At 36.1% G+C, this 25143-nt stretch overlaps 1 protein-coding gene across 6 annotated transcripts in view; it reads right to left on the bottom strand.

Moving 5' to 3' along the window:
• Nucleotides 1-24134, bottom strand: part of LOC125679046 (uncharacterized) — a 53655-nt gene extending 29521 nt beyond the window's left edge. For 2 of the 6 annotated variants that reach the window (XR_008800574.1, XM_048917949.2), the window contains exons 1-2: nt 24081-24134; nt 14599-14785 (exon numbers count right to left, since the gene is read on the bottom strand). The gene's annotated coding sequence lies outside the window, so the exon portion shown is untranslated. Of the gene's footprint in view, nt 1-14598; nt 14897-24080 lie in introns of those variants that run through there. The other 4 variants (XR_008800576.1, XR_008800575.1, XM_048917951.2 and 1 more) reach the window with 2 other exon arrangements.
• Between the last annotated feature and the right edge of the window lie 1009 nt (nt 24135-25143).

Raw genomic sequence — 25143 nt, 5'->3', positions numbered from 1 at the left:
AAGGTTGCTTATAGCAAAGTGGTGGGTCACCACCTTGAGTCAAGGTTTACATAAAACTACATATTTTGTTAGTGTAAACAAGTTGAGAAGCAATAGAAGTTCATACTTCGCAAGATGGTGTGTAATGACCCTAATACAAAGTTATTTAGCTAGAACAAGGTCAACGAAAATTACAGCTAGGTCCGTAAGTATGTAATACTGGGATTTTACGGCGTTCAATATTTCAGCCATTTTACGGCGGTTAGCTTAATGAAATATGATCGATTTTGAACAATTTTGGAATTTCCCTGACGGCTGTCAGTGAGTCTACTAGTACTCTTTTTCGGTTGGTTGATTGATTGTATCTTGTTTAACGTCTCTCTCGAGAATTTTTCACTGATATGGAGACGTCACCAAGACCGGTAAAGGGCTTCAAATTTAGGCCTTTGCTCGGCGCTTACGGCCATTGAGCAGTGTGGGTTCTTTAGCGTGCCACACTTACTGTAACACGGGACATCCGTTGTTAAGGTCATCTACGAGGACCCGTGACATTCACACCTGATGCCGAGCGTTTGACGATGGAACTTTCTCTACCTGTTTTAACGATTAGGTTTGTCGCGGCGGAATTCGAACCCCGGCCTTCTGCATGCAGGAGAACATGGAAGACAAAGCCACAGAGACATGCATGGAAAATACCAGGCCACTGCGGCGGTCTATTTATCGGAAAACAGAGAAACGATCCTATGTGTATCAAGGGTTTGTGATCCTTGACATGGCGCACCCTTGAACGTCCCATCTGACGGACAGAAAAGCATGCAAATAAAATATCACAATTCATGTATATAAGCAATTGTATTATAAAAGTATCCAGAGTTCCCAGTAAAATTCGCATTCTTGTAAAATTGTCGAAAGATGTTTTAAAAAGTTCTTGCATTGATAGCACATTATTTAAAAAAAAAACAAAACTATTTCATAAGGGCGAAAGATCACGTCATTCTGAAAGGATGCATTCGGGGTGAATCGAAGTTCTTTGCAAAGGAAGAAATGACCGATACGTACTGTTGAAAAAGTGAAGATAACGAACAGTAATCAATCTCACAACTCCTACAAGGAATACAAAAGTAAGAGTTGGGCAAACACGGACCCCTGGATGTACCAGAGGTTGGATCGGGTGCCTAGGAGGAGTATACATTTCCTGTCGACCGGTTCTTTAAATGATCACTTCGTCCTGGCATTTCGGGACGAAGTTGCACAGTTTATTTACTTTGTTTTGAATGGAATAAAGTTAACTTGTGTCGCAGAAATCCCAATAGATTTGCCACAGAGTTTATACAGTATATAGTTTTATGAAATACTGTAGACCAGTGTAGGGAATTGTAAAGTATACAATATCATATTGATATGCATTTATGCTGCCTTTGTTTGATTTGGTGTTGCCATGGATACCAATATGACTCGGAATCCAGCAGTCAACAATTTTACCTTGTTTAGGGGGAAGGTAGTGCTGGTTTAAAATTTATAAAATGTATGAATGCAGGAATTGTGTAAGTATGAATTTGGTATTCACATGTTTCGAATATGTCTCATTTTTGATGGACCATACGGGGAATTAGTCATCTTAGAACAATTCTAGTCGAAAGGAGTCGGAAAAACCGAGGTCCCGTGTCACAGCAGGTGGAGCACGACAAAGATCCCCCCCCCCCACCCTGCTTAAGGGCCGAGCATAGGCTTAAGTGTCGCAGCCCTTCACCGGCAATAGTGACATCTCCATAGGAGTGAAATATTCTCGAGAGCGACATTAAACAATAATCAATCGAAGATGGTGTTTATTAGATAACATTTAATCATCCTTATTATCTACTTAAAACGCCACATTCTCCTCAATATGTACACAAATAGGGTTTCACTTGTCTTGACTGTATTTACATGGGAACTCGTACACCAATCACTGGTGAATATTGTCTGTGATTAACAAATTAATGCCGTTGTTTATTTAAGTTTTTGAACCACTAACTGTTTGCCGAGAAAGCAGTCCTACATGGATCTCTACCAAAGCTATCAAGAATGGGAGGCAATGTTTTAACATTGATATTGAATTATAATGAGTTACCTCACCGAGCAGTGATGGAGCTACAATACAGATAATTATAGGATCGTATATTGACAATACAATTTGCGGAATTGACTTTAACGATTAAACATATCAGGACGCACCTAAATCATCACTGACAAAGCAGTCGTATTTGAACAACTTCACATTTAAGGTAGCTGCACCCTGATGTGAAGTTTTTTGCAAAATCTTTATTTAAGCAAACTCTGTGTATGATAAAAGTATATCTTTTGGATGAATTTTTTGTAAAGGATTTATTTGTATCCTTAATAAAATTGTTGGCGAAACTCCGGACTTTTGTTATATATTTTGTCGTGTCCAGTGTTAAATGTCCCACTGTTATATATTTTGTCGTGTCCAGAGTTAAATGTCGCACTGTTATATATTTGGTTGTGTCCAGAGTTAAATGTCCCACTGTTATATATTTTGTCGTGTCCAGAGTTAAATGTCCCACTGCTATATATTTGGTCGTGTCCAGTGTTAAATGTCTCACTGTTATATACTTTCAAAATGTTATCAAGGGCGTATCCTGGCATTTTGAATATATAATAATAAAATAAATAACTATACTCCCGTTATGTCTGACATCTTTGACAAGGTAGCAATATACACATTTTCTTTGGTTATTATTTAAATTAAACTACAGTGTATATTAGTTGGAAATTAATACGCTTTTGATGATGGAAGTTACCGCAAGATATCAAGTCTGTTAGTCGAGTAGAATACCAGCAAGATTTCAAAATATCTCTTATTTGTGGAAATTCCTATTTATCATATATAGTAAGTAGTTACATAGAGGCTCATGTATCATAAAACTCACCTGGGATCCGGGTCGTACTTAAATATGACTAATATATGTAAGTGTAGAACCCAAATAGCGTCCCAGTCCCGTGAAGATCCGGGTTTAAATAGGTCCTCAGTACCCCTTGCTTGCCGTAGGAGGCGACTAAATGGGGCTGTCTTTCGGATAAGACCGCAAAAACCGAGGCCCCGTGCCATATCAGGTGTGGCACGATAAAGATCCCTCCCTGCTCAAAGGCCGTAAGCGCCGAGCATAGGCCTAACTTTTGCAGCCCTTCACCGGCAGTGTTAATGTCTCCAGATGAATGAAAAATTCTCGAGAGGGACGTTAAACTATATACATCCAACCAATAAGAACAAATCTATCGAACATTGTATACACAACGTGTCTCGGAATGTTTGAGAAAGTTCCTTCGTAAACCTATATGGAAAGGTTTTATTGACTTCCCTTTTCCCATGAGGAGGATGCACGACTATATAACAGTTCTTTCATATGACATGTATGCAAGGTGAAGATAACGAACAGTGATCAATCTCATAACTCCTACAAGCAATACAAAATAGATGGTTGACAAACACTGGCCCCTGGACACACCAGAGGTGGGATCAGGTGCTTAGGAGGAATAAGCATTCCCTGTTGACCGGTCACACCCGCCGTGAGCCCCATATCCTGATCAAGTAAACGGAGTTATCCTCAGTCAAAATCAGTGTGCCAAGAACGGCTTAACAAACGGTATGAAACACGTCAGACAGCATTTGACCCAATGCGAGGTTGTATTGACGAACTAGATCGTTATAACGACCATAGAATTTGCAAAATGCTGACTTCAATCGAGACTGTTGAAATCCCTGTACCATCAACTTGTTTGTCAATAGCTTACCTCGATTTAAAAACTGACTATACCCAGAACAAGCTCTTACATATCGAATCAGTTGAGATGTGTATGTAGTTTTGTTCTTCATTAGACAGCTCCCGTAAGATATGTAGCACTGTTATGGACCAAAGTTTGAATAAAATTTACGTTACACTACATTTAATAGGATACCAACATGTTTTAACAAACTGAAATATAACCTGTTTTTGAATAGAATTTTAATGTAGTTCCTTATGTGAAACTGTGATCTCGTTAGTACCTAGTGGGTCGTGAAACTGAGATATCGTTAGTACCTAGTGGGTCCTGATGTAACTGTGATCTCGTTAGTACCTAGTGGGTCCTGATGTAATATTATAAACTGAGATCTCGTTAGTACCTAGTGGGTCCTGATGTAATATTATAAACTGAGATCTCGTTAGTACCTAGTGGGTCCTGATGTAATATTATATACTGAGATCTCGTTAGTACCTAGTGGGTCCTGATGTAATATTATAAACTGAGATCTCGTTAGTACCTAGTGGGTCCTGATGTAATATTATAAACTGAGATCTCGTTAGTACCTAGTGGGTCCTGATGTAATATTATAAACTGAGATCTCGTTAGTACCTAGTGGGTCCTGATGTAATATTATAAACTGAGATCTCGTTAGTACCTAGTGGGTCCTGATGTAATATTATAAACTGAGATCTCGTTAGTACCTAGTGGGTCCTGATGTAATATTATAAATCTCGTTAGTACCTAGTGGGTCCTGATGTAATATTATAAATCTCGTTAGTACCTAGTGGGTCCTGATGTAATATTATAAATTGTCCTTTTAGCTCATCTCACAGTTTTGAAGCTTAAGTTTTTGTGTGTGTGTTACAACAGATGAAAGGTGAAGATAACGAACAGTGATCAATCTCACATTATCAAGCTATTGATATTGGCCGAATATTTATTGAATTATTCATGAGACTGGGGTCAATAACATGACCTCAAATGCAATGCTGTCAGATCCTTTTCCAGTGTAAACGGTTAGAGAAGATCCTATTTTAATTAGATTGATGTCTGATATTACCTGAAGCAAAGTTCTACAAACCATGGCTTAAGAAAAACACCCAATTACATGTAAGCTTTTCATGTGCTAATTATGTACCGTTTTCGATACTCTTGTTCATTTTACATGCAAGTACTCCCAACGAAAAGCACATTTCAATCTGGTCTCCATCTTTGTAGAATTTTCAAGACACCAAAAAATTACTATTCATTGTTTATGAAAGCAAAAGAAAAATTCCAAACATAAAAACCCCGAAATTACAAAACTGATATTCCGTGTTTATTTTGGAATTTCCTTGGACTGATCAGAAGTTGAATATCTTCAGTAGGGTGATGACAATACGATATGATATTCGAAATTTCATCCTTGATAAACATTTCATTGTGGATTACTTAGATCCCCGACTTTTTTCTTTACGATTTCACAGCCGATATCAGAAAACAATATGCCGAGTTTAATTATATGAATGTGACAACTAATGATTCTAAAAGGCGTAATGATCACGCAGTAATTAACCATAACATGTTAGACCGAGAATCGTAGAATGTACAATGTTTCTGTCGCGGTGGCCTAGTAGTCATGGCGCTCGCTTCTCTGTCGCGGTGGCCAAGTAGTCATGGCGCTCGTTTCTCTGTCGCGGTGGCCAAGTAGTCATGGCGCTCGCTTCTCTGTCGCGGTGGCCTAGTAGTCATGGCGCTCGCTTCTCTGTCGCGGTGGCCAAGTAGTCATGGCGCTCGCTTCTCTGTCGCGGTGGCCTAGTAGTCATGGCGCTCGTTTATCTGTCGCGGTGGCCTAGTAGTCATGGCGCTCGCTTCTCCGTCGCGGTGGCCTAGTAGTCATGGCGCTCGCTTCACAAATTGGGAACCCCGGTTTGGTTCTCGATCTCAGCGCCTCGTCAAACCTAGGTCTTTATTGTAGGTTGAGAATGTTCCCTCGCCAAGCGTTCGGCATTAAAATAAGTCGTGAGTCTTTCGATTAGGAACTTTAAATCAAAGGTCACGGTAGGTGTTGGCACAATGAAGAACCCTCACTGCTACGGCCCTGAGCATCTTACAAATGGCTAAAGTTGTACTTCATCTACAGCTGTAGCTGCAGAACTGTAGCTCTCTGAATAAATATTGTGACGAATCAGAGAGCTACAGATCCACCCCTTATGAAAACCTTCGATTTACGTCGCACAATAAATGCGCACGGTTGAGGCCTTATATCGCTATAATCTTGTATTGCCGTCTCATGAATTTAATATTTGAAAAATCCTAACATATTTTTCTACTACACTTGTGTCCAAACATACCTTCAAATATTCATTAAAGCCCCATACGACCCGAAAACTCACAGCTTCAAATGATTTCGTTCGTGGACGTAACCATGCTAGGTAGCCAGTCAATTCGAACCCTGTTGTTATTGGTATATGTTCATAATATTCGTGAAAAGTTATATATTCGGTCTTCATATATCACTAATTCGAATAATTAATAGAAATTAATTATAGTTTATTTAAAGGTAAGATAAACTCGTGCAAATTGAAAATGCTACGATAGCCGAGTTTGTTACCTTATGATCATGTGGCAGGGGTGGGGACAGCACCATATTACTGTTCGTTATCTTCGCCTTTCATTAATGAAACCTGCGTAGCCTTTAGTTGACCTATTTAAATAATTTATTAATCAACCGAATTGGGGTGATTTATTATATAAAATGTTTAACTAAAAATGTTTGTGTGACTATAGTTCACAACTAGACGCTATTTTGTAGGTATGGAAAGGAACCGGGGTTCGCATGACTGCATGGCTACCCAATATGGCTACGTCAAAGAACGAAATCATTAAAAGCGTTGAATTTTCGGGTCATATTAGGCTTTAATGAATATTTGAAGGTATGTTTGGACACAAGTATAGTAGAAAAATATGTTAAGAATTATTTATATGAAATTTATGAGACGGTGATGCAAGAATATAACGATATAAGGCCTCAACAGTGCGCATGTTTTGTGCACCGGAAATCGAAGGTTTTTTATAAGGGGTGGATCTGTAGCTGTATGATCCGTCACAATATTTTTCTCAGAGAGCTACAGCTACTACTAACCTCTCTCAAAGGGAACTTAAAACATCATACAAACAAAAGGAACATTTGATCACGTGGTTTACAAAATGAACTTGCATTTATAATTATAGCGAAAATCATTATAGTGAATTGCTTTGATTCTACTGTATAAAATGGAAGAATTGAATTGGAAAATTATCGACAAGGAATTGCTGATAAAATGAAAAAAATGCAGCGACGTTTTACATGCAGGATCGACTCAAAGTGTTGGTATTAGTTGTGCATAATTCTGTTGTGAGATAAACCGATCCTACGTTGATGTAATTCTTATTTGCAAGCCAAGGAGATACAAAAGATAATTATAAAAGTATCTCTAGGTCGTCTTTGTAGTAGAAGACTTACATTGACAATTAACGACAAAAGCGTACAATGATGGATCCAAGTTATATCAGCATATAAAAAACCCGGATCATGTACAGATATTACAATTGCAGAATCTGCAGTAGCAGGACGATAAAAATTATACCACAAAATCTTTCAATTACAGACAGCAAAACAACTAAGACTGGCACATATTTTCTAAGACACAGATTTTGCAAAATGAAACGGGATAAATATATTTTTCTTTAACGGGGCAAGCTTTTTTGACAGATTTCATGAGCATGCATTATCAAAAGCATGAAGAAGGAGAAATGAATAATGACAGTATGTTCATATTTAAAAGGACAATAATCTTCATAATTTGAATTTTTTTAATTTCTGAAACCTGTTTGAACTGGTAAGGATACAATACGAAGCTGATCGGATTCCTCAAAACCACCGGTGTCCCGACTTTGATAATGAGAAAATATCAAATACCCTCCGCCAATTGATACCTGTACCCACTGCAGTAGAGATGAACTATTTTCGAAATGGATACACAGGATGAGATACAACCCCCATACTGCAAGTCTAAAGGTGATTTTCAAAAGTCGTTATTAAATGTATATAAAGTTTATGAATTTTCAGATTAAATCTTTCTTTTCCTTTAGAAGTAAACAGAAAAATTCAATTCATTAAAGACCAACTAAATCTTCACGGCGGGGATATATTGCCTGGCAAAACGCGTTAAGTGTAAGACAGGTGTTTCCCCCCGATCTTTTCCCCAAGTCAACATTTCCTCAACAAAATAAGAAATTCTGGAAGGTTTTCTTTCGATGATCTTATTCAGGGATAAAATGGTATATCTTCCACCGATCATGTTGAAACTTGAAACAGTAATATTTCACTAGTACGGTATGTTCCATTCGTCAGGATGTGTTTAGTGCAAAATTCTGTAAGCTTTTATTCAGGGTGAGGTGGTGTCGACCGATTATGTTGAAGCAGTAATATTTCACTATTATGTTCTATTTGCTAGGGTATCTCTGTGCCTAGATCTAAGATTTCACTTTCGCTAAATAAACTGTGTCTCCTACAGACTTCCCGATCAACACAACCTAGATCGACTTATAGTTTTCAAGTGAATTTTCATTGTATTTGCTGTACATGTACGTAGAACTAACTCGAAACCCAATGGATATCTGAGTTCGTGTAATTATCCATACTGTTCAATACACGTAGCAATAGAAGCACTTATGATTATTTTTCTTTTATTTCTGTGACTACGAATTAGACAAAAGAAATTTGTCATCGGAAGTGTTAGTCAAGTTACAACGACTGTGCTTTGTTAGATAAAAGAATGACCGGTCATGCGAGGGTCAGCAAATTGATTTCCGGGTGTTAATATTTTATTGAAACCTAAACTGGTGCAGATAATTTACATATCATGCGGTTTGTGTCGGAAGTGAAACATTAGATGTTGGAGTTTCATTGTGTTCCCAGGCGCTGTTATACTATAAATCATCACGAGTTACTCGTTTTCCGGTATAAATTTCTCCTAGCCTACTCGCCTCCATCACACATTCGAATATATGTGTGGACAAGAGATGCACTACCTCGCCGACAGAATTCCGTAATGCGCTACATTTTAAAAGTAATTTTTTTAATTACTGATTATGCAAAAATCATAGATCAAAGGTACATTTAATCTATTTCATCCTTTATATGTTGTACAAAGGTGAAGATAGTTCTAGAAAATAAGACAATTAAAAATATCTTTAAAGCACTCACCAGGGAGCATTCAGTTATCACATGATGTTGTTATACAGAATGCAGGTAGAAGGCAACATGTAGACCGCCCTGAGAGAATAATAAAATACCTCATCGTGTTCCAATTTATATTACTGAGAGGGAAATTGATTACAGAACGGAAAATCAATATCCTTGTCAAATTAAAACAAAAACACATAATGACAATATTATGAAACTGACAAACAATCCATACAGAGCGCCTGTCCTGCCGACTCTCCCTGTGTAAGCTCGGGATAGTTTTTTCTCGTGAGTAGATGACACCAAAAGATGACTCTAGATTACAATTTCTAGAATTCTAACAGAAGCCACACCTTGCACATATATATATGTCGTTCAGGAACATCTTTTTTGTTGTTGCAAAAAATTGGTCAACGTATACGATGTATCATATATTAAAACATAAACTCTGAATTCAAAGGATATTTAGATATATCATTATGTTTAAGAATCATTTGCATTACCTTTGGCGTTAAAACTCACTTGAGTGTCACCAAGAAACATTGCAGAGTAATACGAGCATCTTTTCAAATTCAAGAAATGGTTTGGGTTTTTTTAAATTATATTTTCTTTTAATGTTTCTCCATGATAAAATCGATAGTCTGAACAAATACTTTTGGGGACATCGATCTTGTACAAATGACAATGGTTCGGAGTAGCAACACTGTCTAGTCGGGTCATCAGCAAGTTATAGCAACCGGCCTTTATGTCAAGCGTGGAATGTTATCGTCTCTCACACTGAGGAGTTGTGGCCAGAAACAAAATAAAACTGTTCTGACGGGACTAATATCCCCACACGACAAATTCGATGGTGGGGAATACTTAATTTCAACTCGTTCAAAAATGAATGGTTTACATAAGCTCGTCTTTGCACAGGACGCATGCCTGTCTGACCGTCCGTTTGGGGTTTCTATTTTCATTTCTCTGTCACATATCCAGTGTTTGTATGAGTAGTGAAGATGTGCATATGGCAAGGATTTTGATATTTTGAGAATATTACATGTTGCTGAAAATGGTCAGTTTTGAGGAAATATTATTAAGTGGGTGCATGGTTTGTCCTTTCAACTCCTCTTAGTTTTAAAGCTAGGACCCTTTTAAACAATTTGAAGATGTGCGTATTGCAAGGATTTTGATTCTCAACATTTAAAAAAAAAATTGGTGTTTGAAACATTTACACGTTCAACTTTTTAAATTTGGGTAAATATTTTCCTCACAGAACTCTTGGTTTCACATGATTTGTTTTGTCTTAAGTGAGGACCTTCTTATTTTACAGTGTTTGTATGGGTATTGAAAATGTGCACGTGACAAGGATTTTGATTCAATTTGTGAGGAAATTACAATTTGAACATATTCAGTTTTGAGGAAAAAACTAGTGGAGCTTTATAAATATCCACAACTTCCTTTCATGTTATAAATCTCAATCAAAATAGCACGTACACAACTTCCTTATTCACATAAGTTTTAATAAAATCTGTTCATTTGGTGTTAAAGAGAAATTGCGTCAACAGGCGGACAAGGTGACTCCAGTATCTCTCCCTAAACTCCGTGTGCGGGGGGGGGGGTAATAATATTTTGACCTTGGCGACTGCCGATATCCTAGTGTCTGGTCATAAGTAACGTATGAGCTTTTGAGATATATCTCCATTATATTGATAATAGCCTGTACATGCCACTGATCGCCGTTAGTTAACCTTTAATGCCAGCGGTAGCTATTTTGAAAATTATTTGCAGATGTCGCGCATAATTTTCATTGTTATCATTGGTAAATATAACATTGTCATTTCTACTGTTGGAAGATTTGTGAACGCAATCGATGTGATTTCTTTACACCACCAAAACTTTGTTTAATTTGCAGGGACCTTAATTACTAAAATACATCGAATGTTCGAATGTTTGTATGTTCTTTTACATCTCATTTAATAATTTTCAATCATATAAAAGTTTCACAAATTTTGACCTACAAATAACAATCAAGGTCATTACAATGACCCTAAACGAATGTCTCCATCTGTTTGGAGATCCCTTTACAGGTTACTGTATTACCCAGGACTCTATTTTTAGTTTCAGATAAAGATCCCTAGGCCTCCCTGCTCAAAGGCCGTAAGCGTCGAACATAGGCCTAAATTTTGCAGCCCTTCACCGGCAGTGGTGACGTCTCGAGTGAAAGATTCTCGAGAGGGACGTTAAACAATATTCAATCAATCATTCAGTCTCGTTAGTACGACTTTTTATCTCGTTAATACAACTTTTTATCTCGTAATAACGACTTTCATTTTTTTTTCACTCTCAATTTGACCTCACTAGGCTTTCGTAGAAAGGAAATTCTTAGCAGTCGCGTAATAGCCTGGACGACGGAACGTGACATACACTAGTGTTATGAGCATGCTTTAGAAGGGGATATTCAACATATGACCAGCTATTTTCCCTACAGTCAATGATACACAAGTCACGACCTGGTGGATAATGATACGGAGTGTTTGTGGTATCCGTTTGTTTGTGTAGATCATCAATATTTGTAGTACAAAATTAGTTCCAAGGGTGTTCTTGACGAGATCCTGAAAGTTCTGAAATCCCTATATTCCGTCATGAAGTCATGTGTAGCATTTCCTAAAGTGAACATGTAAACAGGTACATTTCCAAGTAGAGTTTGCAATCGCCAGGGCCTATGATCAGTCCATTCCGATGATAGATAAATAGATAGGTAATGCGTATCAAGAGTATACATGTATTTATTGAAGAGCATTGCCACAATGTTACCTCACTTTGTTGTCCTGATTATCTAACGTTCTGAGAAACAGTGTTCGTAATTTGCAAACCTTGCTGTTATACCGGTATAGAATTGTTTTGCAAAAGATGGAAATTGAAGTTAAATCTAGACAAAACGAAAATACGCATCGTATCTAGGCTTTTCAGCTATTTGAGACAATGCGAGAGTGATATTGATGAATCAGATGTGCAGATAAAAAAGTAATTATATATTTTATGATATTTACGGAGTTGTCTTTATACCATAAATGTCATGATCAAGAGGTTATGGATTTTAAGGTTATATGATAATATTACCTATGCTTTTGATATCTACAAAAATGGTAATGATCGCCATTTCTTCATGAATGCAATGCAGTTGTGAAAAATGCGCATATGAATCTTGAAAAATACAGTATGGTCCAGAATTCCAACAAAAATGAAAATAAACTGTAAATATAAAAACAAATTCCACTTTTGACATTACTTGAAGGCATGAACTGCAACTCTTGAAACCCTATACTTTTCATGAAGCACTAATGTCAATGAAATTGAAATAAAGCAGTTTCGTTATACGGTTCATGGAGTCCGCCATTCTAAACCACAACCTCATACTCATAGGTCATGAATTTCACGACTTTGATAAAGTTCTTTTCTTCATAATTAGTTATCTGCTAAATGTCCAAAATTGCAATGTTTGCAGGTTCTGGTTCAGTTCAAAGGGGAACAAAATTTCTAATGCATTTACCAATTACCTTGACTCAAACTAACTGACATTAATTCAGGACCCCACTATAAAGTTATAACTAATAGAAATGTTTGCAACTTTATTCAACCAATAAACACTTATTGAAAAAATGACCAGAACTTCTACGACCAGAAGGTCAGACCGTAATACATTACATGTAGTTTAAGAACAAACAATGTGACAGGTGCCTGTATTTTTGAAACCAAGTCACTTTTGTTTCAGGCCATAACTTTGCAAAGCAAGGACGTTAGAAAGTCATACTTGGCAAATAGGGAGCTAATGACCACACGACACAATTTGTGTGGACGCTGTCCAGGTGTAAAGGATTTAAGAATTGCATTTTGGTTGATCTTTCAAGGGGGACAGGGGCCACGGAATTCACATCGTTTGTTCCCCTTGCCTCGTTAATGGAATTAAAGTAGAAGTTCAAAATTTGGAAATTTCAAGCTTTAATACCAGATTCATTAGCGATCAAAACAGATCTATAGTGTAAACGGAGACAATTTCGTTGGAGTATATCCATTCATTGTTTTCTTTTGTTGATTGATTTTTGGGAAATTATTTTTTGTCACGTTTGTTTTAGTCGTTGGTTGAATTAACAATTAAGAGGTACATATTTATGAGTGCTCAACAACAAAAAGTTAGCTAATGTATTAAAACAAAGAATCTCATTGATCTCAAATTATGCTTGTTTCTATATGTTATGAATACTTTAGAATACTTCAGCTAATCTACGATAATTAGATTTTCAATTATTGATGCCTTCGAAATTTCATATGGCCACGAAACCTCACAAAATAAATAATATTTGTTATGCATAGAAGATGATTCAGTTGATGACGTTAATGAGCTGTTAGTTTCTTTACATGCATATTGGAAATCACAACTTTCAAAAAAAAGTGTCATAGTCTATGTTTCAATGTAAATAACATACGTGTATTGCTTTTCAAGCTATCAAACATTGAATATTCGACCAATATGTTCTTCCAGATACATGGGTGTTTCACACCCTGTTGGTTTAAGGAATGAAAATATTGTTGAAATGGAGTATTCATAGGCGTTTCGCTTTGAAAAGTTAACAGTGAGAAATGTATACTGGAAAAAGCTAGATCGTGATAGGCTTATGCCAAATCACAATGACTGTACATGTTATTCCAAGACAGATAAATGTTAATAGTATCCTGGACTAGCAACAATATGTCGAGAGCAAACTGTCATAAATGCACGTTGCTAATGATGTTTTGATGTCGCTAAAACGTTTAATAGCTTAAAGAGACATTGCAATCATAAACAATCTCCTATGTTTCTGTCTGAAATAAATGAGTGCATTAACTTTTGGAACTCAGTGTCCACTGAAAAAGGGTCGAAGAAATAACAGACAACTACTCTCTCTCTCTCTCTCTCTCTCTCTCTCTCTCTCTCTCTCTCAATTCCCTACATGTATATTACAACATCAAAAATGTTGATACGCTATTTGCAACTGTTACATGTATATGTAACTATTGTGGTCATGGCATGTTAAACAAAAGAGAATAAATAAAAACATCCCTAAATAGCTTAAGAGAAAATGAACTCGGAACATGAATTTGCTTTTTTTAAAAACATCTAATTAGATGCCATTGGGCGTCATCTTTTACCACTATATCTATATGCTGCATACAACAAAGACAAGTAACTTATCTGAGACTCTGGAGAAGGCTCTTTAATGTTAAGAAAAGCCGAAACATACGACTGCATCAAAAGTATTTTCTACACCTCAAATGTAGGATTTACACACCTCCATCAAAATAATGCAATAGTAAAATTACACTTGTCGGGAAATAATGAACAAAATCTTTACAAATATTGCTAATGATTATTTTGAGATTTAGGCTTTACGTACGCGTCAGGTATCGTGCCTATCAATGCAATATTCGATAGGGGTCAATCCAAAACTCTTTGGACAATAATAGCCCTTACACACTCTAATGAACGGAGCGAATCACAGAATCATGCACAGTTGATACCCATTATATTACAGTTATAATGTACTGTTAAAGTAATCAGCCCCTGAACTCCATATTTTTGTGAATTATAGTGAATATTTCATACATACCGTAGAAAATTTATCATTCGCCAAGATTCGTCTTCAAATAAAATATCACACGCTATATAACGTCTTATCATTGTATTGCAACACGGGAAATTTGAGTAAACCTCTCCACATTCCTGTGTGAATCAGATTATGTCCATGTTGACCCTTCATTTTCCGTATTAACGTCCTGCTGTGTGGATAACTGAAACTAAAACATGTCAAGATTTTTCACATGTTGATTTTTTAACACTATCAGTAAAAGCGCAGATGCTTAAAGAACGTACTTCACGAAGTGTTTGACTTGTGTTTTAAACTCTTGTTCCTTTGATGATTAACCCACTAAAATCGCACTCAGGGAATGATAATTCAACTGGCTTTTATATGACTTTGTTTTCATGGAGATCTCGTCTTTAATAATTCAGTATGCAGTGGTGAAGAAAACACGTGATTACAACAAGCACTAAGCAACACTTTCCAACATCAAAAGATACACATCACTAACGAGAGACAGGTCTGACCAAATATAGTATAATTTAAGTGACCTCGACCGAGCACTAACACATGCTTCTGTAAATAAAGTTTTGATGTATGTATACTATTAATTAAAACAAGTTACAAGGCTTGAAATCACGCCGAGTGATACTATTACATGTACCTACTGAGATGTGTATCCAGGGAAAATGCAATGCAAATATTTACTACCGTTCTCTTCTATAACTTATCTACAAAACCATGTATGGTATAACTGTATTAAAGAATTTCCTTTTATCTCCGATAATAGCGACAGAACATGGCTGAGATGTTCGATTTTTCGTTTCACCTACCGAATCATTTTTAACAGTACCGCGCTGAATAAGTGAGACGACTTTGATTGATTGACACACTTTTTCTAAAGTTAGGTTAAGAAATTTTGGATCATCTTCTTCATGTCAAGAAGAAGAAACATCTGTACCTTGTCTTTAATTCAAACTTATTTCATAAGCAAAGCTATATTTTCACAAGGTTTTTGCTGATGAACATCTTATTTATTTTTCACTTAAGTCTCTCAGGTGATCTACCGGTGCCAATTTTCGTCCGTCAATTTTTCAACTTCTTTTCCAGAACTACTGAACCAATTTCAACCAATCTTTCCAAAGCACATTCTTGGGTAAAGGGGATTCAAGTTCGTTCAAATGAAGGGCAATGTCTCCTTCCCAGGGGATATAATTAAGGGCAGGCAAGAATAGGGTGGGTTTATCTCAAAAACCACTTGGCCTGAAAAAAAAAATTTATGAAAGCTTTCTGACACAGTCTAGATTTCCGGGGTAAGGTAGCCCTAAACAGGGGTCCAAAATTTACACAAGAATGTACATGTCATACTTAGTCTAATTGCTAGAAACATATACATGTATCAAGGTAAAATTAAACAGAAAAATAAAATTCATTAGTTTACCGCATTGATGTGCAGACATCATTAATGACAGACTTACATGCAAGGTGAAGATAACGAACAGTGATCAATCTCATAACTCCTATAAGCATTACAAAATAGATTGTTGGGCAAACTATATGATAGTTGGGCAAACACATCTGTGATCAGATGACATAACATGCATGCACATGTGATTATGCTTTTACGATCGGATTTGACTTACTCTCGGGTTCAATAGTTCAAGTTGTGAAAGCGAGAATCTTCGAAAGCAAAACGTCCTCTGTGTTGTGGATCAAATTTCAATACAATTCGTTTGATATAGATTGCATTTTCTTTGACACAAATTAAAGAAAATGAGGTATAATTTATGAGAAAGCACTTGGCCACAATGATATTTTGGGACGAGATTTCCCCCCGAACATACATGTAGATATTTGTAAACAGGAAACATTGGGTTTTCTTGAGTCACTTTTCAACTTATATAGTCCCGTGGGGATCCGGGTTAGAATAGGTCCTCGGTACCCCTTGCTTGTCGTAAAAGGCGACTAAATGGGGCGGTCCTTTGGATGAGACCGCAAAAACCGAGGTCCCGTGTCACAGCAGGTGTGGCACGATAAAGATCTCTCCCTGCTCAAAGGCCATAACCGCCGAGCATAGGCCTAAATTTTGTAGCTCTTCACCGGCAATGGTGACGTCTCCATATGAGTGAAATATTCTCGTGAGGGACGTTAAACATTATTCAATCAACTTATATAATGTCAGCGTTGAATGTTAAACTAATAAAAGTTGGCAATACGATTTTAAGGAAGCATTTAAATACACCCCTCCGCTTTTAACCAAAAGTGGGGGTGGGTGTTAATTTGGATTTGTTTGTCCATCCATCTGTTCGTCATAGTGGCTGTCTGTCTGTCACACTTTTTTTCAGACTAGATATCTGAGAGTCCATAATAAACTACTGCAATGAAATTTACTATGTCCTGAATAAGATCGCTATTGGTTTTGAGGTCAAAAGGTCAAAGACCAAGATAAGAAATTCATACATTACATAAAATGGTTTCCAGATGGTAACTAGATTTCTCCAAGCTTCTGCAATGACAGTCAATCATACAAATGGCACTAAGTTTATTTTCTTTGCCTCAAACTAAAATGACGCCCCGTCATTGGATGCAGCCTTTCACGTGATGGCCTTCTACGTTTATATAGACAGCGAGTATTAAAATTTAGACAGCAACATGGCGTCCAGAACGTCTTTTTAATTACCCTTAAAGTCCATACATTCTGTATGTCTCTAATTTGATAAAATATTGAGTTTTTGAACAGAAGATTTATAAACTATTACAAATGATAGATTTGGTGGAACAAGCTGTTTAACCATTTCCTGTTTCTGGAATGCAGCCATGCCATACATGGTTTTGCATATAAATTATCTTATAAGAGAGTCAATACATTTGCATTGCGCATTCACTGGAAGCGCATATGATCAGCATTCTCAGGAGGGTATGGTTCGTAAAAATGGCTTCAATAATCTTGTACACAGGGGCAAATACAAATCCATACTGTAACTCAAATTTCACTAAATTATGTCAAGATCAGGCTTGGTGAACGAAGTGTACTGATTCTGAAAGTTCAGACAGCTTGATTGGTATTAGGCTACAACTGCATTAGTTGGAGAGCAGAATAGAAGAGCCCAAGTGAATTTGCACTGTATCTGATTGGTACTGGCCCAGTTAGACTGATATTCCCAAACCCCGATAGCACAAGTGAAATGGGACAGAAATGTAAAAGGGAATATCCCCTATGACAGTCAGACCATTTTCATTGATCAGAATCCACTGTTCGTGACCTTTTAACGTCTTCCTCGTCCCGTTGTAAGTAACCCAGTCTGTTCTAAGTTTGTATGTTGTTTTACGATCCATGAGAGAACGTTTTAATCATGTGGAAAGATAACCAGCTTTAGGTAAAATACCACAACATTTCACTTATACATGGCGCTTCTAACCAAAATACCGCAACATTTCACTTATACATGGCGCTTCTAACCAAAATACCACAACATTTCACTTATACACGGCGCTTCTAACCAAAATATCGCAACATTTCACTTATACACGGCGCTTCTAACCAAAATATCGCAACATTTCACTTATACATTTCGCTTCTAACCAAAATACCGCAACATTTCACTTATACATGGCGCTTCTAACCAAAATACCACAACATTTCACTTATACACGGCGCTTCTAACCAAAATATTGCAACATTTCACTTATACATGTCGCTTCCAACCAAAATACCACAACATTTCACTTATACATGGCGCTTCTAACCAAAATACCACAACATTTCACTTATACACGGCGCTTCTAACCAAAATACCACAACATTTCACTTATACATGGCGCTTCGAACCAAAATACCGCAACATTTCACCTATACATGTCGCTTCTAACCAAAGCAATGGAGGTTCTTTATCGTGCGAACGCCTTCCGCGAAACTGGCCCTCAGTATTAAGGTTATATCCTCAGTATTAAGGTTATATCCCTCAGTATTAAGGTTATATCCCTCGGTATTAAGGTTATATCCCTCGGTATTAAGGTTATATCCAAAAGACCCTATAGTCTTTACTTTTAAAGCGCCTGGCGAAGGATCAACCAATCCACAGCACAATTTTTGAAAATTTAGACAGATTTAATGAGATGAAGAACTTATAATAGGTCCTTGCTGTTATAATTTCAGTTCTTGTGATTAAATTACTAACACTCTTGCTAGTAATGGCTGCGACATTCATCGCTCCATGCATGCATATTTTAGATATATCAGATATTCTGGGACGGAGTTTTTTATTCGATATATTAATTACCCTGAGGACATCAGATACAGATAATGCTGTTCATTTCAGCATGTTCAAAGGTGTGTTCAGATAAACATTTGTAGCACAATTCACTTTTAAGTCTTTCTATTCCAAAGCATCCTTCTTACAGCTAGCCCCACCTTAAATCTGGGAAGATGAATGGAATAATGCTGACTCTATGTGACTGTGACCAAAACTCTTCGCACCATTATGGCGGCCATTTAGTCTTCGAAAACGCTTGATCGTAATCAAATATGTTGATTGGATTTTAAATTTTTAGAAAAAATCTTGCCATTCGTTATTTCGTAATCAAATGTGTTGATGGGATTTTAAATTTTTAGAAAAAATCTTGTCATTCGTTTTTTGTAATCATTTTCTTATATTTACATTTCCAATGTGTTTGCTTTTGATATCTTTATGAATTGTGATAATAGCCATTTCCTCATGAATGCGATGAAGATGTGAGCAGTCTGCGTATGAATCTTGAGAAATACATGACGTGTATTCTAACGGCTGAGAATTTGGACAGAAATGAAAGTAGAATACTGTGGGATCATTTTAATTCGTGGGGGCCAATGTTCGTGGGTAAGCAAAATTTTGTTGGTTCGTGGGTACGTAATTTCGTGGGTAAGCAATTCGATGTCACAAGGAGAGATAACTCTATTTAGTTTAAAAAATGACCGGACACATAAATTTGTGGGTACGAGTGACCCACGAACATAAATCACTCACGAACAATGATGATTCTACAGTAACATGTAAATATAAAAGATTTTTGAGAATACAAGAGAGTATGAATGGCAACGTTTCCCGTTGGCATACTTTTCATGAAGCGCTGACACGGTCACGAAGTACGCTGGGCATAAAACATCGCAGTGTGAAGCGCTGACACGATTCACGAAGTATGCTGGGCATAAAACATGGCAGTGTGAAGCGCTGACACGATTTACGAAGTATGTTGGGCATAAAACATGGCAGTGTGAAGCGCTGACACGATTCACGAAGTGTGCTGGGCATAAAACATCGCAGTGTTATGTATTTTCAAAGTTTGCTGATCCAGAAATGTACTGTCTGGAGACCAAGTGTGTGGGTATGTTGGAATATAAATTTACCACATATCCAGAGTAACATTAATCCCCATATTGTGAGGTAGATGTCGTATAAAGTCCATATCATCACGAACGTAGCTTTTGACTGGTTTGAGCACAGTATCTAAAAGGTAAACAACGAATGAACTTCATATCGGCTTAGATCCGCCACTTTACTTTCAATTTTGCTTTTCGGGGTAGTTTATGGAAAATGAAAGTAGGTTTTTGATTAATTTTACGATATTTACTTATCAACTAAGATATTATAGCTTACAGACTTCACCTCACATATGAAACAATATTAAAGGTGCAAGCAGTAACTCTGGAGCATGCGTTTCGGAGTTTATTGGCAAAAATTGTTAATTTATAAATATAGATTTTATATTTATCTATTTGTATTTTCTATAAGTTTTTCATTTTCATTCTATATTTTTTATTTATTTTGTTAATTTGTATTATATATTTTGTATTAGCATTCTACAATTTTTCATTTGTATTCTATATTTGTATTGTATAATACACTATTTGTATTGTATAATACACTATTTGTATTGTATAATACACTATTTGTATTGTAAAACGTTTTCAAGTCTAATATTACTTAACTACCGAGTTAGTTTCCTCGATATTTACGCAGAACTTGTACCTCAATTTATATACATGTACAAATTGATAATTAGTAAATTAACAAATTATACAAAACAAAGTGAAATATATAATTGGATAATTATAGAATACAAATTGAAAAGATCGAACATTGCAACTTTTCTCATTCCATAAGAAACGAAAGTTCATCGCACATCAATGTCACGATATCATTGCTAAAATCAACATATTGAATATATGATAAAATGCATGTCTACCCCGCACACCGTATTCTGAATTATTTTCAATATACAAATCAATCTAATCAAGATTAAATGTTAGATCCGCTCACATACTCGCTAAGTGTAACGAATATGTGAACGGAATTAAAATCTAATTCTAATTAGATTGTATCAAAGTATGCAATATCGTTTACCTGTGAGACTGATTTCTCATCATTAGACCTTCTAAATATTTTCCATCTCTGAAACTCTTTGATCATTTGGTAAAAATTAAATGTATCTTGCCCACTTCCTCCACCCCATCGCCCTCCGATTATCCTTGGGTCGGTCTAGTTAAACGAACGAACTGACATACCAAAATGTCATAAAATTCTTTAACTTGTTTTCATGTAAAAAGTTATCTGGTATGAGTAATCTTTCCAAATTCATAAATATAATTCACAAGAGAGTTACCCTTCCAGGTTAAAAATTATAAACTGTACACCCTTCCATGCATTGCATCAACATAATTCTTTGTTTAATATTGTGTGTATATGTAAATCTTCTCTATGTTGTTTTGTGCAATATGAGAATAAATTGAATTGATCACAACATGCACATGGCAGCTTCACATACAACAGGAGTTATCACGCTTTCGACGTCACTACAGTAATTTCAATTAAACAGAGCGAGACATCACAATTGTTGAATAGTAGTCTGTATATTACAGACGAATAGATGATTGCTTTTGCGTATTTTACAATGAAAGGTATATTTGCCAACAGTATAAAAGACGCCATAAAATCATTTGATTCTTATATCTATATTAATATATACTAACAATACAGACTCCATGCATTTGGTCAGTTTAAGATCTAAGGCTTTTTTGTACGTATAAAAAGTACAATATCACATAATGAAATAAAGACAGCATAAAATGTAATTGGTGCAAATTTAATGCCCTTTGGGAACAAATATTGGGACCACAGAGCCACAGATAATCAAAGTACTAAAAGTACTGAAAAGCGCTAAGATGACTTCGTGAATTCTGTCTGTAATGTTAATGAGCAAGAACAACAGTAAAAAAGGCTCATGTGTTATTCTTTATTATACATTTATAGTATAGCTTAATGACGTGGCTTCTTATTATAGATTGCACCATGCCAGAGTATTGCTTTTCTTGACCTCTAAGCGCTATGCGAAGGTAACAATGCAAAGGCACCCTAGCCAAAAAGGTTTCATGTTCAGATTCTTATTCATTTTTAGATTTTGAATTACTTAATAATCACTTTAATTATTACAGACGCAGATTCAAACGGGAATTTTAACTGAAGAATGACCTGTTTCTGTGTGTCCCACTTTCCCCCAGAATGAGGACAAAAATGTCACCTTTTCATACATATTTTATCCACTGTCCAACGAACTGTATTTCCGAGAGAGAAAATGCCCATGAGGATATGAATGTTAACCCCGTACTAGATCGGTTGCAAAATTACGACTACTTTAAACACGACTTGTTTACTACAGCGATGCATGAATTTGCCTATGGTAGCAGGGGACAGTTTCGCTCTATAGGCCCGGTCAACTTTTTCAAAAAATGGAATTACCCCGTATTTGAAGTGATATTACATGTGTAAAAATGTATACAATAATTTTATGATGCATGTCAAATGTAGCTGAGTGCTTAGTAAAAATGTTGATATACAACATGTAGGTGTCACCATGATTCCTAGCATATAGATGGGTGCAAATACGAAACTAAAACACGTGGTCAGTTGCTGAAGAAATTCCGGTGAAAACATGCAGGGTCTAGCAAAAGGTCTGTAGCTGTGAGGGAAGGTGGATGGCCCCATATGAGAGGTCGATTTTTTAGAAGGGCAGATAGTGTTCTTGATTGTGCACAGTGTCTAAATCCCCATGTTTGGTACTGTGATGGTTTGGGGGTGGTGCGGATTAGCCCAAATGAGGGAAATCAAAGCAAAAAAGGGGAACCTGCTCAGAGCATGTTTTGTGCACCAGCACCAGTATTTATAGATTACATGTAATTTAGGGTCATAATTTATTAACTACACTAATATGAAATACAAGTATTGACATAAAAGGGAAATATGATTTTTCATTAGTCTGTCATAATCTGACTTTGGTGTATACCCCCTATCCACATGTTTCAAAACCAAAGAAACTGTCCTCTGCCACCTATAGGTGACGATAAACCGGAAACATGATGGTGAAAGCAAAATCCAACTGGCGACAAGAAAGCGCAGCTACGCTTAGCGCTTTAAAAAGTAATAAAAACCATGTTTATTGCATCATGGCAAATAATACCACTATTTTAACATACACGTATAGTTACATCTTTTTTCATATTGTGCTGTTTTATCATCCAATTACATCATACAAAAACATCCGCGAATAACAAAAACCGTAAATATGACGATTTTCTGAATTACACCGTGGATTGTATTGATTGATTGTATGTTGTTTAACGTCCCTCTCGAGAATATTTCACTCATATGGAGACGTCACCAAGACCGGTGAAGGGCTTCAAATTTAGGCCTATGCTCGGCGCTTACGGCCTTTGAGCAAAATGGACAGTTTAAATTGTATATTAAAGATATAGTATGTTTCTTAATGGTATAAAAATCTATAATTACCCAATTATAGTATTAAACTATTAAACGAGATAATAATGGGCATTAAAAAGATTCATAATGAATTTGCTTTCTCACATTCTAATTAAATCTTCCTTCGCTTTACTTTGCAATGTATGATGATGCCGAAAATGGAATCCTACTAGATCATTATTTTCTCCGTCTATTGTTCCAAGCTTGTATGAATTTGTTTAAAATGTGACGTTGCTTTCATGATTCTTTTGCCATAATTTTTGACGTCATAAGCGTAACGTAAAGTAATACCAGTGCCGTGCGCTTAATCTATATATACATGTACATGTAAGTATTGACCACCCGCTCGACACCAGTGGGGATTTTAAAGAAATTTCTCAACTCACAAACAAGTTTAACCCCATTACATCAACCGTAATTACATGTACATTAATTAAGTAACACATTAACCATTAAAATATCTTGATTTCAATAGATTCAATGATAGTGTAATGGCATATAAAAATCAAGGCACATTGATAATACATATTTTGCTCCCCATGTATTGAAAATGCATAACTTAGCAGGCATCATAGACAAGCAACCACGCTGAAGAAATTACATGTCAAATCGTCCAACTTCACATCCCCCACTAAAACCATGTCCAGATTTAACAAGCTATGAGGCATATTTACCAAGATGAAACCATTCATTGGTCTATTAACTATTACTAGAAGTACTTACAGATTTTCTGATAACTCTAGTACTCTGCCGCAACTGTTTGTATTGTACACTCCTAGGTTTTTTTGTTGTTTTCACTTCCTGTAATCCACCTCGCATGCACAAACTTTGTAAACGCAGTCCAGATTTGTTGCCTCTGTTAACGTTAGCTCGCGGGTTTGTTAGCTTTCCAATAAAAAAAAAAATCCTCGCCTAAGCGAAAGGACGTACCTGTGAAACACAAGCACAGTTTAACAGATATATCCAATATTTACTATAATGTTTATAGGTACCTAACCAAAATTAAAAAAACAACCCACGTACTCAATTAGCATAAGCACAAACAAACGGCAATGATATTAAGAATTGATACATATTTTATCTTTTACTACATGTACTATGATAATATATTATTATCATTATTAAACATTTATATAGCACTTTATCTAATTAAGACAATTACCCTAAAGCGCTTTACATGTAACACAATAAAAACAAACTAAAACAAAGAACAATAAATACATAGAAAAAGGCATAAACTAATACTAAAACTGAGGTGTTTTTTTAAATAACCGTATCCCTAAATACCTAGTTACAGATTAAATGCAAGTTTAAAAAGATATGTTTTAAGTTTGTTTTTAAAAATAGCTAATGAACCAATAGCTAAAGATCCAACGAGAGGCAGTTCCACAGAGTTAATGAAGAAACATCAAACCGTCTTTCGTCATACAGTTAAAGGACACATCTCATGTTTTCAAAGTATACAACATTACATGCATTTCGTCTTCTTTATGCTTATAGTAATTAATTCTAATAGTTCGTTCGCCGAAATTTTGCGATAATTAACCACAATACACTTAAATCTAAGCCCCGATTTCAAAAAGTATAGTTAATTAGGTAGGTAGTCACGTGGTACAATGACGTCACATGTCGCGATGCGCCCTTTGGATTGTGAAAGTACTGCGAGATATTATTAAAAACTCAACTTTTATTTACCATGGGCAACATTTAAATCGATGTTGACAAATTTTCCGAGTTTATATGTTTTCGCCACCAGTGCACACATATAACGATGTAAATACCCAAA

This window comes from Ostrea edulis, chromosome 2, assembly GCF_947568905.1.
Source record: "Ostrea edulis chromosome 2, xbOstEdul1.1, whole genome shotgun sequence".
Taxonomy (NCBI): domain Eukaryota; kingdom Metazoa; phylum Mollusca; class Bivalvia; order Ostreida; family Ostreidae; genus Ostrea; species Ostrea edulis.
The sequence above is the reverse complement of the archived record's forward strand: the minus strand, read 5'-3'. Positions and strand labels throughout refer to the sequence as shown.